Source organism: Lepidochelys kempii, chromosome 1 (assembly GCF_965140285.1).
Source record: "Lepidochelys kempii isolate rLepKem1 chromosome 1, rLepKem1.hap1, whole genome shotgun sequence".
Classification (NCBI taxonomy): domain Eukaryota; kingdom Metazoa; phylum Chordata; order Testudines; family Cheloniidae; genus Lepidochelys; species Lepidochelys kempii.
The window spans coordinates 252,149,812-252,168,342 of NC_136380.1; the positions used below are offsets into that span (position 1 = coordinate 252,149,812).

General features: G+C 43.5%; 1 long non-coding RNA gene across 1 annotated transcript; it reads right to left on the bottom strand.

The window, feature by feature from the left end:
* Positions 1–1,296: 1,296 nt before the first annotated feature.
* LOC144930197 (uncharacterized) lies at positions 1,297–14,389 on the bottom strand. Its single transcript, XR_013635298.1, has 3 exons — positions 14,309–14,389; positions 4,890–4,940; positions 1,297–4,139 (listed from the first exon to the last, which is right to left on the bottom strand). It is a non-coding gene; the product is annotated as an uncharacterized LOC144930197 (long non-coding RNA).
* Positions 14,390–18,531: the final 4,142 nt, after the last annotated feature.

The window sequence follows — 18,531 nt, forward strand, 5'->3', positions numbered from 1 at the left end:
AATGTCAAGTTTCCAATAGCACCAGAGGAAGACAGATAAAGATCATTGAGGCTGTTTATGTCTCCTTGATCGGCTTAGACCAATCTTTTGTGAAACGGAAAGAATAGAAAGTGGCCATGTATATAAAGTTGATTTTCCTTTAAAATCGCACCCCAAATTAATTTAGTCCCTAATGCACATAAGCTTTTTAAAGAGAGATCCCTACTAAGCCACCTTTGGGATGGACTTTTAGTATATTTCTTCCCTCTCTCCTCCCCCCTCATATCACACTTCTCTTTCTCTCTCTTCCTGCAGTTGATTTGAGCTGTGCGCAGTTTTAATTTGCACTGGCTGCACAGGGAGATCTATATTACCCTAGAGCAGGAAAAGGAAAAGCCCCATATTGGTAAAGTGTGAAATGCTGTTTTGATTGAAAAGGGAAACCATTTCGATGGGATTATCCTGTGACAATGTAGATTAAAACCCTGCCATATGGCCTAGATAGGCTTGCTTTTACTTTCAGGTAACAATACTTTGCTAATTAAGTAGTGATGACATTTCTAAATGAAAAAATAAAGCCACCTGTATGTGAAATAAAGGCTGCCAAGGAAGAGAAGTCATTCAATGGCACTAACAACACTGGAAATCAACCCCTCTTTATCTTTGGGGTTTGCTTTCAATAGAAGATAACAAATTAAACAAATTCTATCAAGTAAACAATAATTCACGTGTGCGCTTTTAGAAATGAATTTAGTGCTCCAGAAAGGTGACAGTATGGGAAAGCCAAGTGCAGCAACTGAGCCTGATTCCCAGCCAGAAACCCAGGCTCGGACTGAGGAGCAAGATCTTTTCAATGGAACTTCGGCACATAAGTTCCTATCTTTACAACGCTGTACTGTACAATGCTAGTTTTCTGGTCTGGGTGAGCAATGGCCAGAGCCATTTTAGGCAGAAAGGCTCTTAGCTCACATGTGAGTCTCCAGCTCCCCACCTCCCTCCCTTTCGCCCACACTGTCCGTTTGCCCCCTACATGTTGTCCAAATGGCGGCTGCTCTGGCTGGGCAGTCAGCCTCTGTCTGATGCTAAAGCTGACTATCAACTGTTTTCATACCCACACCATGGAGAGCATGTGCCCATCTACCTATTTTCCTTTTCCCTCCCCTCCCTGCATCTGCCCTGTCAGACAACACTCTACTTCTCCCAGCCTCTCAAACCTCATTCACCAGCTCAACATGGTGGCTGGCACCATCGTGCAGCGCACACTGTTGTAGATTCAAATACTGGAAGCATGCATTGGTGCAAAATTCAACAGTTTATTGAGACAGTGGTTGCAGGAAAAGTTTGGTTAGAATTCACATGTTATATGAGGTAGACATGGACATTGTAATGCCCTGTAACCCACGTTCCTACAGGAAAAGAGCTTTTCCTTAGAGATAGCAAAGCTCTTAAAGGCTTCTCACAGGCTTACAAAAAGAAAGACATGTATGCTTCAGACAATCACTGTGGAGCCCTATCTATTTTTCTCTGCACTTTTTGCCAGGTCTGTAGAGGAGATGAAGCAGAATCTAAGACTGAAAAATAGCTCTATTTTGGTCCAGATATTACAGGGAATAATGACAAGGTCCTTCCTTCTATGCAACTCCCTTCTATGGTCCTGCGGGGACCATCTTGGTGAACAAGTTCACAGCATACCTTGATGGTCTGCCCTTTGCCTTTTTGAATAAGTCCATTCTCTACCTCCTAGACTCCTGCCCCAGTGTAATGTCATTGAAATTCAGGACAGTCCAAAGGGGATGTAGAGATGACTACTATCCAGCTCGCCCCCACGTGCCTCCTGCTAACACTTCTGACACGACAGAAGCAAAAATGCAAACCCAAACCGGGGACATAATTCCCATCCCACCAGCCTCCAACGCACAACTGCAAACCCAAACAGCATGTGCTGCACAGACAAAAATCCCAATCCAGCTCTTGTCCTGCACATGCCACTTACCATCTCTGAGGCTCCCCCAGCCTGGGAGGACTCTCAGGGAGGGAAAGTCAGAAATGCATAATAAGACATGCGATCATAGCCTTTTTGGTATATGGACAATAACTGCTTGGGGTTTCTTTCCTTGTTCCCATAGCCACGCGGCCCGCAAGGAGAAGGCCTTTTCCAACAGCTAAGCGGCTTGCTAACCCGAGGAAATAAAAATAGATAACTTGTGATGAAACGTTTGTTTTTCTTTGGGACCCTGCAATGAGGTCAGCAAACAGTGGAAAGATGGAGGCAGTACTTGAAGATGGAGGGGGAAAAAAAAAGAAATGGAGCTCTCCAGGGAGAGGCTCAGAGTGACCAAAGACAGCATCACAGCGACCAGGGCCAGCATTGCCATGGCAGAAGACAGTACTGAAAAAGACAAGGAGATGCTGAGGCAACTCCTGGAGGCAATACAGAGCCAGAATGCTCTGCCGCAGCCCATGCTGCGGTTAGGGCAGCAGGCAATGCTGTGCTGTAAACCAGGACCCAGCTGTGTTGTGCAGCCCCTGGATAATACTGGACACTGTGAACACCAGCAGCTCCAACCCACCACAGTGCTCCCGGAGGCCATTCCCTTCACAAACCCAAACTCAGGGCAGTGACAACAGTTGCACTTGGAAGTCCAGCTCTTTTGAGACATCTAATGGCCCGTATAATTCAAGCCTCACCACTCAATGTCAGAAGGCCCAATAATAAGAAGAGGAAGAGCAAAGCGTACACTCACCTGTGACTTGAGCTCCAGCCCCCCTCTCCTTTGTTGTATTCTGTGCTCCACTATACTGTGCCACTTGAATCTGTGTCTCACTAGTTAGAGGTTTATTTCTGTATTTCTTTGCTATATATTACAGGCTGGAGACTCTCTTTATTCCAGTATGTCACACTAAATCATAATTCTAAGTTAATATTAGGCACCCAACACTGTTTCTCAGAACAGTGGCCCAATCCAGCAGCCTTCAAATAAAACAGGATTTATACCATTTCATACCGCTCCATGTACACAATGGAATAAAATGAAAGAGAACCCCATCAGTATCATGAGCAGGGCATAGACCGCCAGGCCAAGTGATTGGAGCAGGACTCAGGCATCATTGACTGGAGTCAAGGGCTAGAGCCAGAGTCAGAGTCAAACCAAGCATCAGAGCCAGATCCAGAGTCAGGAGCAAGCAGGGAAGCAGTAGCTGGAACAGAACAGGAATAAGGCTGGGAACACAGCAGGTACAGGAGTGATCACAGCTGCAGTCATATGTGTTAAACAGCCAGCAACCTGCTGAGCTTAAAAACACCCATCACCTGCCTCCCTTCAGCCAATCAGGCAGGCTGGCCAATCAGGTGATCCTACGGCAACCCACCTGAGCTCATTAATCTGCCCGGATGCTGGCCTGGCTAGTCTTCAATAGGTGAAGGAGCTCACTCTTGACAATGAGAACCATACCTCTCAAATGTCCCTCATGTCACTTCTGGTAATCCCCAAATTCCCTCTGTCCCGCAGAAAGCCGGTCCCTCCTCACTTTTATGGTTGGAAGTAATTTAAAACAGAAACCAAGAGCCATGAAGCTGAGGTTGTAAAGAGAATTCTGTACACGGAGGGAATGAATCCCACAGTATTTTACATTTCCTTCCTCAAGAATGTCCCACGCACCTTCATTTTGGGTCTTGGTCACACTGTGCATCTCACATTAGGGCCAGGGCAAGTTGAGAGTTATGCTCAGAACCATCTTCTCATAGCAGTGGGCCCAATCCAGCACCCTTCCATTAAAACAGGACTTACACCACTTCATACCACTCCACTTACACAATAGAGAAAAATGAAGGAGAACCCTTGTCATCGGTATCACGACAAAGGCATTGATGGTCACGCCTAGTGGCTGGAGCAGAAGTCAGGTGCCAGGAACTGGAGTCAAGGATTGGAGCCAGGCCAAGTATACAGCTGCATAGCTATCTGTCCAGGTACTTATACAATTGACATTGCCACAATATCTGAGCATCTATCTGGGATGAGAGGGGCTAAGGGAGGCAGTGAAAGAGGCCCATTGGTGATGAGAGTGGTCAACTCTTCCTGCATTCAACGGATACCAAGCCAGTAAGTGAGATGGCTGTAAATGCTGACAGCTGCTCATCCCAGCCCTGCACAAAGCGTCACCTACAAAAAGAAACGAGCATGGGGTGGATTTGCAGCGATGTGCCTCTATCATAGGCTGCAATAGGAAACTGTTGTGTCTGAAAGGCAAAACATGCACAGAGAGAGAGGGGGGAGATTCCAGGCTGTCATACCACAATCTGTGGAGCAGAACTGCACCATGCAGGCACATGCTGCTGAAGCACCAAACAGCCATTGACAGTGAAATGGGAGCATATGGGAAAAGCAGTGCTGGGCAGACCTCTCTCCCCCATAATTACATGAGCTAAAGGCCACGACAGATCACTTGTGGTGCCATCAGCTCTGAAATGGCCCCATGCCCCCATATAACAGATCAGAGTAACAGATCTCTCTGCAGGGTCCTTCTTCCTATGCACATCCATACACCAGCAACCAGGCCCTACAGTAAAGATGGGCAAAGAGTGGGGAAAATTATTCATGCACAACACAGTGAGTTAGGAACCAGATTTCAATGTGGCATGTTCACATACCCTTTCCTCATTTTGTGGATGGGTCTTTTGTACTTATATTTGTGCACAAATCAAAACTCCTTTTGTGACCAATTTAAATTAGTCGCAGGTCAAAGTAGTAGCCCCCACACCCTGCAGTTTCTTTGCTGAAGAACAGCAGGTTTTGCCACTAGCCGAGGTGCCAGGCTGTGATGATACACACATATCTGTGGCTGCTGCCTATGTTAGAATTGCCTGCATGAGGCCCAACCCCATGCCATTTTGGCAGACCACTTCCACTTACCACGGCTATGTCTTGTTCACTGTGTGTGGAATGGCTGGGGATCCGTACAAGCTGTTATAAATAGAACAATGTTTAATTAGCACAACAGTAGGACAGACTTGTTGAAATGTTCCCCAGACTGCAGGTAAGTGCCCTGACAAGGAGGCTATTATGGGAATCTTAATGAATCCTTCCTAAGTAGGCCTGCTCAGGTACGCGTAGGCTGCAATTGCTAATTTTGTTTGTGAAAATTATGTTGGTGAATGGTGCTGAGTGACAACAAACTGGTGACCAGTAAATTGAATAAATGTGAAATGTTGCAAACCGTCCAGAATTTGGTGCTTAACAATAGCAAGAGACCCAGGGGGCTGAGTTCCTGTAATCCCAGGCCAGAGCCTTAGCACTAATGAAGTTTAAAGAAGAGAGAGAAGGAACCCTGACCCAGAGGCAATTAAACCAAACAAGGATCTAGCTGTAACTGTAATTGCTGAGACATGCACACCCGTACCCCATGCAATTACTTTGTGTGAGTTCAACAACAGAAAATTTAAAATCAGATACCTCAGTAATGGGAGACATATGCGATTCTAGCCTACTATACACTAGCCTACTTTTTCTAATAGTGGTGTCTCAGGCATGAAGTGAGTGGCACAGAAAAAAAAGCTTTACAGTGTCCACAAACTTCCTTAACATAGTCGCGTCACTCTTCCTAACTCCCACCCCCTACCCGAGACATTTCACTTGTCCCGTCAGGGGACGGAAACAACATAATATGACTAAACGGACCAACCACACAGTGGTGACAATCAATAATGAAGACGCGAGCTAGCAAAGTTTAGGAACTAGCCTATACACGTACACAGCAGTTTATTTGAACAGGCTCTTCCTCAAATAACAAATACGTTCCTAGAAGTCAGAGCTTGCAAAGACAAAATGGGCTAAAGTCACTGAATACTCTGTTTGCTATGGACGGTTCACGCACCTGTACTGGACAGCACGACACTGCACAGCTAGCAGTGAATGAGGGACTGATCGTTTGTACCTGCTGCTGCGGCTCACCACTACCAGGGCCGCCTCTCCCCAGGCCCAGCTGCTCTGTCTTCTCTGTCATTCTGGCTCTGAGGCTGGAAAAACTTGCTCACCCAACTGGAGCAAGATACTGCCCGGGGACGGGATGTGTGGCCAGGGAACTTGGCCCAACCACCTTTCCCCTTTGGCCTATCCATTTCCTCTCCCATGCAGGCAAGGCACGTGTCTTCTGTGCGTGAGCTGTGAACGCACAGCGAGCTAATTAACATGGTGCTAGTTTTAGTCCATGCAAAATGGCTTATTGGACCAGGAAGTGATGTGAAGTAGCCCAACTCTGGGCTTGCTAATTACGTAGTCTCAAGTTCTGACCTTGCAAGCCCTGGCTCACGAGCATAGTCAACAGGACTGTTCCTGCGAGTAAAGGCTACTCACAGAGGGCAGGAGGATGGATCACTTGATGATTCACGTGATGATTCTGTTCTGTTCATTCCCTCTGAAGCACATGGCATCGGCCACTGCTGGAAGACAGAATACTGGGCTAGATGAACCTTTGGTCTGATCCAGTATGGCCGTTCTTATGTCCTTATTTTGCCCGTACAATGAAAACATCTTGTGACGTGGCTGCATCTCTCCTTCCTGTTGACTTCTTCATGACATACAACCCTGAGTCTTATTTTGCAGATTTAGATCCTACCCTACCCGCAATGCAACATATTTACTATGAATCCACCTAAACCAGACAGCAACAAGGTATATTGGTAGGTTTTAGCAGAAATCGTTATTAGCATCCTGATTAGATCCAGCTGTTACTGCAGTACTAACGAGTGGTTCTCCACAGGTATGTCTGAACACCATAGTAGTGTTATGTAGAAGTTGTTTAGCACTTTACTGGGCTTGATTTACTGCCTGCTGCCAGCAGATCCCAGCCAGCAGGCCCCAGGTGGTGAAAAGTCATCTGGATGGAGAGTGCAGTGGCACAAGCTGCCCAGAATCTCCACCCTGCTGAGGGGCTTGGAGCTGCTTAGTTCAGCCACCAAAGCAGGCAGGAATGTCTGGGGCATGGATGGGGACAGGGAAGTTTAGCGTGGTGCTGATACAGCCCGTCTTCTAGGCAGGGTCCACATACAGACACCTCTAGAGACCCCATTGTAAATTACAGCTGCTTCGCCCAGCATAGCCCCCCAGGGGAGAGGGTCAGCCGTGCTTGGTGCCTGCCTTCCCCTGAGGGTGAATCTCCAGTGAATCGAGCCAGCGTTTTCACAGTGATTTGCAAGACAAAAATCAATTGTTGTGCATTCTAGGTAATGCTAGGGCTTGAATCTGTTGGCTTAGCTATACCACCACTTCCCTTCTTGTAAAATGACTACCCCGCTCCTTAAAGGCCCATCGTGTTGCATTTAATTTGTAACTATCATACTGAAATCATATTGTACGAGCATACTGCTATATATTAAATGGCTGGTTAAGTGTGGGAGGCCTTTAAAGTACAAGATTGGCAAATGAGGTGATTGGAAGGGCTTGCTAATTATGTACAGTCTCCGAGTTCAGACCTCACAAGCCCTGGCTCACGAGCATAGTCAACAGGACCGTTCCTGAGAGGAAAGGCTACTCACAGAGGGCAGGCTTGTGACAGCCAAGTTCACACCGAACAGAAGTACTATTGTAGCACACAAACTGAAGTCAGTGGGACTATGTGGGGAGTACAGCACCACGCAGTGTGAGTAAGGGTAGCAGAATCTGACCCATGAGGGTTTGAAAGATTGGGGCCTTAAATACCACCGGATTGTTTTATTGTCAGTTGTCTTCCTGGTTTATGTGTGTGTATGCTTGTTTACATATGTGCATATAAATGTGTGTGCACTTATCTGTGTGTATTGTATGTTTCTGTGCATAGCCGCTTCCCCCCCACACACACACACACGCAACTTGGACCACTTGATATAAGCAGCTCATGAATAGGGTTTAGCACTCTGGAGGTCCGCAAAGAATGAGCGCTAGTTTTATGCCTAGTATTTATACTACCAACTTTGTCAGTGCTAACAAAGATCATTCACGCATTTTGTGAGACTGTTCTCTTTTTGATCTGGGGATGACAGGTGGGGAAGGAAACTCATGTTTAGATAATATAGATTTATATTGGGCTTGGGGTACAACCTTCTTTTCCCACCGTCTAATCACAATTTTTCTTTTCTTGAAACTTTAAAAAAGAATCCATTATATATTTTTCTTCTTTTTAAAAATACCAATGTAGTGTGTGTGTGTGTGTGTGGGTTTTGGGTGGGCTGTGGAAATTGATTTACGAGTCAACCACTTTTCTCTTTTCTTGCCATCTCTCGCTTGAGTGGTTTGTAGGCCTTGGCCCTTTCTTTCACTCGAGGAGAATAAGGTTGTCTATGGAAGAGGTCAGCGTTTCAAATTGGCGGAGTTCAACTGCACAAATGACATAGAACTGACAAGAAAAGACAGGGGGTTTGGGGGTCATAGACTGTATAGGTCCTGGTTAGGGTCTTTGCTTTGTGATGGGACCTGGCACCAAAATGAATTAAATAACAGGCTTAAGGACTATTGAGGGAGGGCTGAATGCAAATCAAAGATAAGTAGAAGTTTTCTTTCCTAAAAGGGGAATGATTTTTTTTCTTACCTCCCCCTTTCCATATCTGCACAGGCAAGGTCTGCATGTTAAACATGATTTAGCAGGCATTATTCTGGGAGTCTTTTCATCAGGTTTCTGCAGTGATTGCCTATCTTGGCCTATGATTAATGATCTGCTGTGCAATTTGGAGGCTATAATGACTCAACAATCCACACACAAACTATATAGTCACATTCCTTTTGCAGATTTGCCAAGCTGTTACCAAGGGGCCCACAACTGAGCAGGATTGTTAGCGAGATAGCTAAGCATTTCGGCAAATGCCATTCTGCCCTTATCTTGCTGAGAAGTGCGTCGGGCAGCAGGCTCATTTACAAAATTCAAAGCCCAGATTTCAGTGGTTCCTTTTTAAAAAAAAATCTGGACTGAAATAATCATTAAAAAGGCTGGTAAGAAAAGAGCCCGGTATATGGCCTTGCAGTGATTATGCAGACAAAATACTTTCTTTGTTTCCAAATTTTGAATCTGATTAATTGAGGCCTAATGCTATTAATACAATTTGAAAGAGAAAAGTTAAGCTTCAGCAACCCTTGGCATAAACAAAATCTGAAAAACTAAGCAGATTTTGAAACACAAACCTAATCTTAAATTTAGTTTTGCTATATTAATACGTTAGTATGATTTCATTATACCTTCCACTTGTATCTGCAGCCAGTGAAAAAACTACCTATGAAACAGCCCTGTCACAAGCAGTTTAATTCAAACAGTGATCCTGATGAGGATTACTTTTTAAAAATCCCATTTCACAACAGCAGATCTGTGGTTTGGATGTTGTTTTCTGGGGGGAAGGGGGAATTTAAAAAGGAAAAGAAGAAGTGGAGACAGAGTTGAAGATGAACACCACTTTTCAGGAGGACTTTAGTTACCTTACAAAAAAGAATTACAGGTCGATTTACTTTTTATGCATCACTGCTTCAATAAATAATTCCTAAATGCAACCCAAATAACTGAGCAGAAATTCAAACAGTTGTGTTGATAGTCTGTTGCAATGACATTTACTTAAATGATTCATTCCATTTTAATTTTCTTTTTTGCCTGACTTGAGGGGAGGGGAATTGGAAAGTCATATAGCATATCTATCTTGCTACATCATACTATCATTATTATTTATTATGAAAGTGCCTAGAAGCTCTAATCAATTATGGGGCCCCATTGTACTAGGCATTGCACACACAGAGAACACAAAGAGAGGCCTTGCCCCAAAGAGCTGCAATTTCAGGCCCTGATTCTGAAAAGCATCCCTATTCAGGACAGCATTTAAGCACATGCTTAAATTCCACTGAAATCAACTAGATTTAAGCACATGCGTACGTGCTGGGGATGGATTTAATCAACACTTAAGTGCTTTTCTCAATCAAGATCTAAGTTAAGTACGTTACACTATGAGGTAGATTGTTGCACAGGTAAGGGTGGGACATTTCAAAGTGCTTAGACATTGGCCTAATTCTGCTCTCATTGAAGTCAGTGATGAAACTCTCACTGATTTCAAAGCTAGTGCTTTGGAAAATCCCATCCTTAAAGAAACCTTTTCTGTACAGTAGATTTATTTACTTAGAAGACATTAACAACTAAATTCAATCGTGTCTGTAAATCTTCCCAAGTGAAATGTTATCCAAAAAGAGCAAAAGATTATTTTTATTTTGTCGGTAGATTGTTAGCAAACACAAACTGCATCCACATTGCCTCCCTGAACTAATTGTTTCACCAAATGTGTCTAAATAGGAACTTTAAATTATAAAAAATGTATAAATTGTCTCCTCTTATTGCTCATTTTTGGAATCTTTTTTGGTGCCATCACAGTTTTAAATGGTGGGAAGAACTGCCATGTCATACATTCATTCATCCAGATACCACTGTGATCAGCACAAAATATAGACTGATTAGATGACTGTTTGCATCCACCTATTTTCTCTTGTCTTATTCTGAGATTGTAAGCTTTTTGGGGCAGGGACCATGTCTTTCTTCTGTGCTGGTATAGCACCTTGTACAATGGGGCCTTGCTCATTGCCCGGGGCTCCTCAGCACTACTGTAATACAAATAATACATAAATAATCATTGATTAGCTAAGAACATTCCTCTTGCAACATTCTCTTGCATTCATGGAGGAAGAAATTGGAAACCCTCCTGTGAAGGGATATACAAGCAAAATATAATTCACTCTTTCTTCCCACAGGGTACATTTTATAGTGGAATTCACCCCGTGCTGAGAGCCAACACAAGGTGTATGCACCTTTGAAGTCCTTACACACACTTTAGCGAGTTCTGCCCATAGCTTCATAATTTTAAGAAAGATTTTTGGAACAAAAAAGCTCTTCTGTGAGATTATTGTTAGGGGAACAGCAATGATAGAGTAGCTGTGCATTTAAATCTAATGGTGTATGAAAAATGCAAATGTACATGCATTTCACATAAACGAAAGGGGAATATGGCAGCTCTGTACAGAGGAAAGATTTTAACTATGAAATACGGTAGAATCTCTGTAGGGTCATAGAAGTTCACAGAAGAATAAATATTAACAAATCCTTCCTTACTTTTGTTTGTCAATGGTGCCAGATCAACATCCCTATATAATATAGTCTTCTATCCCTCGAAATGATACAAATATGGGCAGCAATAGTGCAAAGTTTCCAAACTGCCAGCATTCCTCAATTTTGACCAGCCTTGTGAGAGGGTGATGTAATTCACCTTCCCCATCCATTGGCTTCTCTACTGAGAAAAATTCATGTTGAATGTGGCAGTGGGTTTTGTGATGTGGACAACTGTCTACTAGGCATTGGGCTGAGACCACTAACCTTATTTCACTTAGGACATCAAATGGTCATCACTGATCTGGGGCTAGATTTGAACTGGTGCTTCGAGATGAAAGTTACCAAGATTTTCAAAAGTGATTTTGAATGCCTCCATTTGGGGTGCCCTCCCTGAGACACGATAAAGAGGCCTGATTTTCAGAAAGCAGATGCTCAACACTTTCTGAAAATCAGGCTCCTTTAAGGTGTCTCACATTGAGCACCCAAAAATGGAGGCATCCCAGGTCGCTAGTCACTTTTGAAAATCTTGGTTGTAGAGCTCTGTATCTCATTAATGGTCACCTGAACCACTCAGTCCCATACTTGGCTGAAATTTATGGGAACCACATAGATCTTTAGATTGCAATGGAAATTGTATGGGAAAAAGTTGTCATATGAGATTTGTGGGACTTCCTTGGTTCCAGTCAAGCTGGATAGTATAAGAACATGTTATCTTGAAGTATTTTGACATTTTAATCTCTAGCTAAAAATGGAGATTACAAATGGAAATTACAGGGAGGCATACGGGGGCGGGGGGGGGGAGTTATCAGGTTCCTCCATACCTCAGAAGAGGTTCAGTTTGGGTTCAATACAAATGTGGTTAGAAATTATTTTATATGGACAGACTGGCCCATCCTTATCAAGAACAATCAGTCCAAAGGGTTGATTATAATACAAGACCTCAAATACAATACCTTGTAGGAAAACTAGATTTAGTGATCTCTGACAAAAGAGGGATTGTGTGTGTATTCTGTGCAATGTTCAAATATAGAGGGATGGCCAACGATGAAACCATTGTGGGGAAGGGCCAGGGGATTCCTGACTGGGAAAATATTTTGAAAATAATTTAATGTTTTCTGATACATTCTAAAAGCAAAATGATTCCTCTTTGAAACTTGGTGCCTTGACACCAAGGTGTTGGGCTCAGCACAGAGAGAGAGAAATTAGGTAGAAGTACTATATCTTTAAGAATGAGGGGTTGTTTGGCAATATTCCTCAGTTGGGAAGGGAGCGAGTGTATGAGTTTCACCATAGGCCAGGAAATCTGCCCTACAACCGGTATAGTCACTGGGGCTTATATAAAGTGGTTGCCATGAAAGGGTCACCATTTGCCAACACTTAGCAGACATTAAATATCTGAGATACCTGAGCATTTCTCTATACTTGGTATAGGAAGTAACTGTACTGACTGTTGGCAAATGTTGACTTCTCAATTGCAACCACTGTTTGACTGAAATAGCTTACAAATAATGAGTATATAATTTCCAAAGAATAAACAGGACTGACTGCCTCCACTTCTAAGAAATCCTGTCCAAAAATCACTGTGTTTATAAGAACGACTCTCCATGGAATCTCCATGGTCTGTACTTTTCAATTGTCATTTGCCCACTTAATCAAAGACTTAGAAAAGGTATTTGGCCAAGATTTGTAAAAACAGGAGCTCAAAGTTAGGCTGCCGAATCCATACTTATGCACCTAAATACACAGAAGTTCTGGAGTGCTCATCCATTTTGGAAATTACGTCACTTATTTAAAAAGAAAGAGGAGTACTTGTGGCACCTTAGAAACTAACAAATTTATTTGAGCATAAGCTTTCGTGAGCTGAAACCCACTTCATCAGATGCATGCCTATTTATTTAGATGCATGCATACTTATTTAGATGCCAAAGCATGGATTTACAACCCTAATTTTAGGTATCCATTTTTAAAACGTTGGCCATTCATTTAAAATTATTTTTGAATTTTTAACCACAAAAAGCACATTATACCTTGCCAGAAGCTGAAGTAGAGTCAACAAGAACCTACAGGATATTTCTACAGTGGTCTGTAGTTTCCACACATGTTGTGGCCTTTCGGAGTGACTTCAGAAGAAATGCTGATTGTACTCTAGGATTTAGGATCTCACACTTATATTGTATTTTACTCTCCATGGTACAATAATGTACTGTAAATATAGGCATGTATGGCAGGTACTACATTCAAATGGCTTTAATAGTGATTGTGTGGCTACCTTCCTATGCTCCAAGTTGTGAATATTCCACTGTGTTTGGTCACTGCTCCTCATTCTTATCATTTGCATCAAGCACCATAACCAAAAGGTTAACAGAATGAACAGCCAGATCTAAATCATACTATTTCTTAGAGGTTTCAGAGTAACAGCCGTGTTAGTCTGTATTCGCAAAAAGAAAAGGAGTACTTGTGGCACCCTAGAGACTAACCAATTTATTTGAGCATGAGCTTTCGTGAGCTACAGCTCACTTCATCGGATGCATACCGTGGAAACTGCACTTCATCGGATGCATACCGTGGAAACTGCCTACTTCATCGGATGCATACCGTGGAAACTGCCTACTTCATCGGATGCATACCGTGGAAACAGTTTCCACGGTATGCATCCGATGAAGTGAGCTGTAGCTCACGAAAGCTCATGCTCAAATAAATTGTTTATTTCTTAGAGTTAACCACAGAAAAATGTCTGGTTTATGACACCTCAACTCAATTGTTTTGTGGAACTCAAGATCTAGGTTTCCAATGATACCAAGTGAGGGATAATGGTCCCACAAATTGTTAATATCTACTCTTCCAGATGTGAACTTCATTAATTTAATCTAACACATCTTGAGAGATAATAATACACATATTTTCAATTACCACAATTATTTAAACAGCCCTGATCTTGCACTTAATAAAACCATTTACATTCACTCTAATGTCAAGCTCCGCAGGATAGTATGTTAATGCCAGAAACATGACATCTTCTAATTACTGCACTTCTATAAAATAGAAGCAAAAATGACTTGGTAAAGACTGAGCAGAGAGCGGAGCTTACACTAGAAACAGGCAGAGATGCAGACCCACAGAGACAAAGCTGCACACAGGCAGACAGTACACTTACCTGCAGATACACACGCATGCATGATTGAAAACACCCCCACACTTCTATGTATAGGCTATCACATAACATCCTTGTTACCTTTTGGGAGGGTCACACCAGCCTTGACTGAGAGTTAAACAGACACTGATAGCTTCCTGAAGTATAGGTCATAGGAGAGAATTATCATGTCACGGCTCTTATAAGCCTTAGCATCTTTGCAAGACTGAAGCAGCTGAACCAAGAGAGAAAAGGGCTACAGTCCAAAACTGCATATGAAGGGAATGGTGGATGTGCAATGTGTCCAGTGTTTCTGTCAAAACAGGAGACACCTCTGACCTCTGTGATCTATTCTGACAAGAAAGAGAGCAGTATGAAGCAACATCAGTACTTCCTTGTCTAAGAGAAGCCATACTGCACTTGGCGCAGACAGATTGCAAAGCATTGGCCAGATTTTGCTTTCAGGTGTTTTACTGAATTTCTGAATTCCCCGATGGTGCTGGAGATTCTGATGCTCAAGGGTTGCATGTTGGTCATGTGTCTTCCACTTTTATTTTGGTGGACAGTTCAACTCCGAGGTTCCCGTGTGGCAGCTTAGAAACAAAGGGAGTGATTTTCAAAAGCACAAGCGGGGGTCAGGCCCCTAACACCCAGTGAAAGCCAATCTGCTCTTTGTGTGTTTGAATACCTCCCCTCAAGTAAATAACAATATAAACACAAACATTTGTTGCCTAATAAACTATAAAATACATAAGTAATGAGTTTTGCCATTGATTTGAATAGGATGAGGATTTGGCTCTGTAGTAATAATAGCAGACTGAGTTGAGATGGGATGAGGTGCCTCAGAATGGGATACACAAAAGCCAGCATGCTAGGGAGTACCTTGCATAAACTAGCTAAGGGGAGGTGTCGAGCTAAACCCCCCACCCTTGGTCAGAGGTAGATGCCTAAATCTAGGCTACAGAGACGTACACTCCTCTGCTTAGGATTCTCAGCTGCAAACCCTCTCTTGGCATTAGGTGCCATTTTAGCAATACACTGGGGTGGTGGGACAAGGAGTTCCTCCTAACTTTTAGCTCAGTGGTTAGGGTACTCCTGACCCCCAGTTCAAGTCCCCCTTCCCCCTGAGGTGAGAAAGGATTTGAACTGGGCATCGGTACCTTTCAGGTGAGTGTGCTAACCACCAGACTATAGAGCTCTTGAGCATGCACTCTCTCTTCCTCCCTCCCTCTTCCCATCCCAGTGGATAATTAATAAAAGAATCTTTGGGCCAAAGAGAAGCAGGCAGAAACATAGGCACCCGGGGAGCTTTTACCACACAATTTTGGCACCGAGTGACTTCAGGCACCTAGAGGGGTTCGGGGCAGCTGAATGGGGGCTTTGTGAATCCCAGTGGGGCCTGATTATGGGATTTAGGCACCTGTGGCAGTTAGGTGCCTAAGTCTTTTTGTGAATCTAATCCCGAGTCTTTAGTGGAGAATCATTTCCTCACCTTCCATCTGGGCAAAATAACAGCAAATGCCAGCAAAACAGATCTTTAGGATGCAGACAGCCCCCAAAGAAACAGGAAATATTTAGGTGATCTAATCTACTGTTGATATGTTTTAGAGAGCTAGGGCCTTTCTGTCAGGTGGTGGGAACTGAGTTTGGGAGGCCATTCCATACACAGGAACTACATGAAAGAATCAAAAAATCAGGAGTGAGACAGGCAAATTAAAGGGGCGTTGGGGTGAGCAACACTGTCAAAGCTACGTCGGTGTTGAGGGATGCAATCAGAAACATGATCTGAGATACAGGCTGGTGCATAGTTGCACCGGGCCTGGGAGATGATGAAGAGAGTTTTAGATTTGATATAATGGGCAAGGGCAAGCCAGCAGAAGGCCTCAAAATAGAGCGTATCATGGTTTGATTGATAGATGAGGAAGATAGCTTTGGTTGCTGTATTATGGATAGATTGGAGGGAACCGCCTGGGTATTAGCCATGCCAGGGAGGAGGCCATTATAGTCAACAAAGGATGGGATGATGACAAGAGCATGGACAAGTGTTTTAGCCCCTAGGACAGAAGGGCACATCTGAATGTTTGAAATGTGGTGGAGAAAAGATGGGGCGAGATTTAGTAACAACCTGATGCGTGAGGAGTCAGACGATTATCCCAAGGTGGCTGGCCTGAAGGACAGGAAAGATGGCGATGCAATCAACAATAGGGGAGAAGAAGAGAAGCAGAGAGGGTGTGTGAAGAACAAAGGAGAGCTGAGTTTTGCCATATTTAATGTGAGCAGACGGCCTTGGGGATATGATGTCAGACAGATAATTAGACAAAGGGTTGTGGGCAGAAGGGAACAGCACAGCTGTGGATTTGCAAGTCACCAGCATAGAGATGACAGTGGAAATTATCATGGGAGAAGGTGTTGGGGACAAAGAGAAGGGGCCAGGGCATAGCCCAGGATTCCCTCAGAGACAGAGTGAGCAGGAGGACTCACCAAAGGAGAAGAGCAGTCAGAGGTAGGAAGAAAACCACAAGAGGAGGATGCCACAACACTGTGATAAACTCTTACAGAGTTCTGCTAGTTTGGGACAGCATCATGTTCCATTATATTAGTGCATCCACTGTTGATGATTAGGTATGTACTGTAGTTTGGTGCTGGATCCTAAAAGGGTAAAGAGGGCAGCTGAGATTTACGCATAGTGACAGACAGGTTATAGGCGGCGATAATGGAGCACAATCATAGAAGATGTATACAGTGTGGAAGATCAGAATACTCTCTGAGTGACGTATTGGCCTTGAAAACTAAAAGATCTTCAGGGAAAATGGGTATCTACATGCAAATACAAAGGTTCAGATTAGCATCCCAAACACATGGCCTGATCCTACACCATTGAAGTGAGTAGGAAATTCACCATTGGCTTCACTGGGATTGAGTTTGTGCCCACAGCCATAACTATTTAGGCTGGGAGTTTAAAGGAGTTAGATGCTTAAGTCCCATGGAAATTAAATGATATTTGAGTGCCTAAGTCCCGTAGGTTTCTTTGAAAATCCCAGCCTTAAGTATATTTTTCTATTATCTCTTGATCACCGACGATTATGTTACGTCCTAGTCATACCAATCAGTAAGTAATATTATGGTAGTTTCCGAAAGCCCCAGTTGGGATTGCCGCCCCATTGTGCTGGCTGCTGTATAAATATAGAAAAGAGACAATTCCTGCCCTGATGGGTTTGCAGTCTGAAGACAATATTTATTTGCTTGTATGTTGCATTCCCATCTCCTAGCCGTAGTAATGTGTGTTTGCCCCTTTGGGGAAGTAATGCTTTAAATTCCACCGTTTGACTTTAAATCACATCCCTCTGCAGCTGCATGCACCTGTCGAATCACAACCACAGAAACATGTCTGTTGCAGAAAGAAAAAAAAAAAGCAAAAATATATTCCCTCTCCCCCGTAGATTTTGCATCTCCCATCATTCTTCTTAATAGTCATTTGCCATTGGTCAGTCTGCTGATCAGGGCAGTTCATACAACCACTTGGCCAAACTCACAAAAGTCAAAATCAGTCTTAAAATAATGAAGCAATCTCTCATATAAAAAGGGTCCACAATGTAAGGCATTTCCAAAGACTGCTTCACCCAATATTTCCCCCACCCCGCAGCCCAGTATTCAATATGAAGTTATAGAAGGGAATAGGGATGGAAAGAAAAGAAGTGTGTGGGGTGGGGGGGGAAGGGAGTTGAGACTTTTTAATTGCAATTGTTTGGGTTGCTGCTCCAAGGTAAATGACAAGAAATGGAAAAACACCCCCAACACACATATTTCAACTAAAGCAAACGCTTGGGGTTATTTTTCCCCTGTGTCTGTTTGAAGCGTATTCTCCTGAGTTGACAAGCACGTGTTTTGGAGACCATTGAAAAGTTTCTGCCATAAATAGAGGAGGCAGCTTGGCTTAAGTGTTGCTAGGGAATACCTGGCAACAAGCAACAATAGCCCTTTTAGAGAGCCCAGGGCAAACAGTGAGCGTGGTAATGGGGTGGGCCTTGAAGGAGGCTCCTTGCCCAAAGCCCCTCCACTCACACTGAGCCCTCAGCACTGGGCTGTGTTCCGGAAATTCCCTGCACAAAGCCCCCTATTCAATAGGAGGTGGGCCAATGCATGTGCTTTTTTGAGGGGGGGGGGCGCTGATGAGGGAGGGTGCTTTCTTGCCAAAAAAAAAAAATCCAAACTTTTTTTTTTTTTTTGCAAAGTCTCAGAGAGGCACAGAAAGTGCTAAGTTTGTAAAAGAAGCTGAAAAGGTTCAGAAAAGGAGCATAAAGGAGCCAGGGAATGCCCCGTGAATT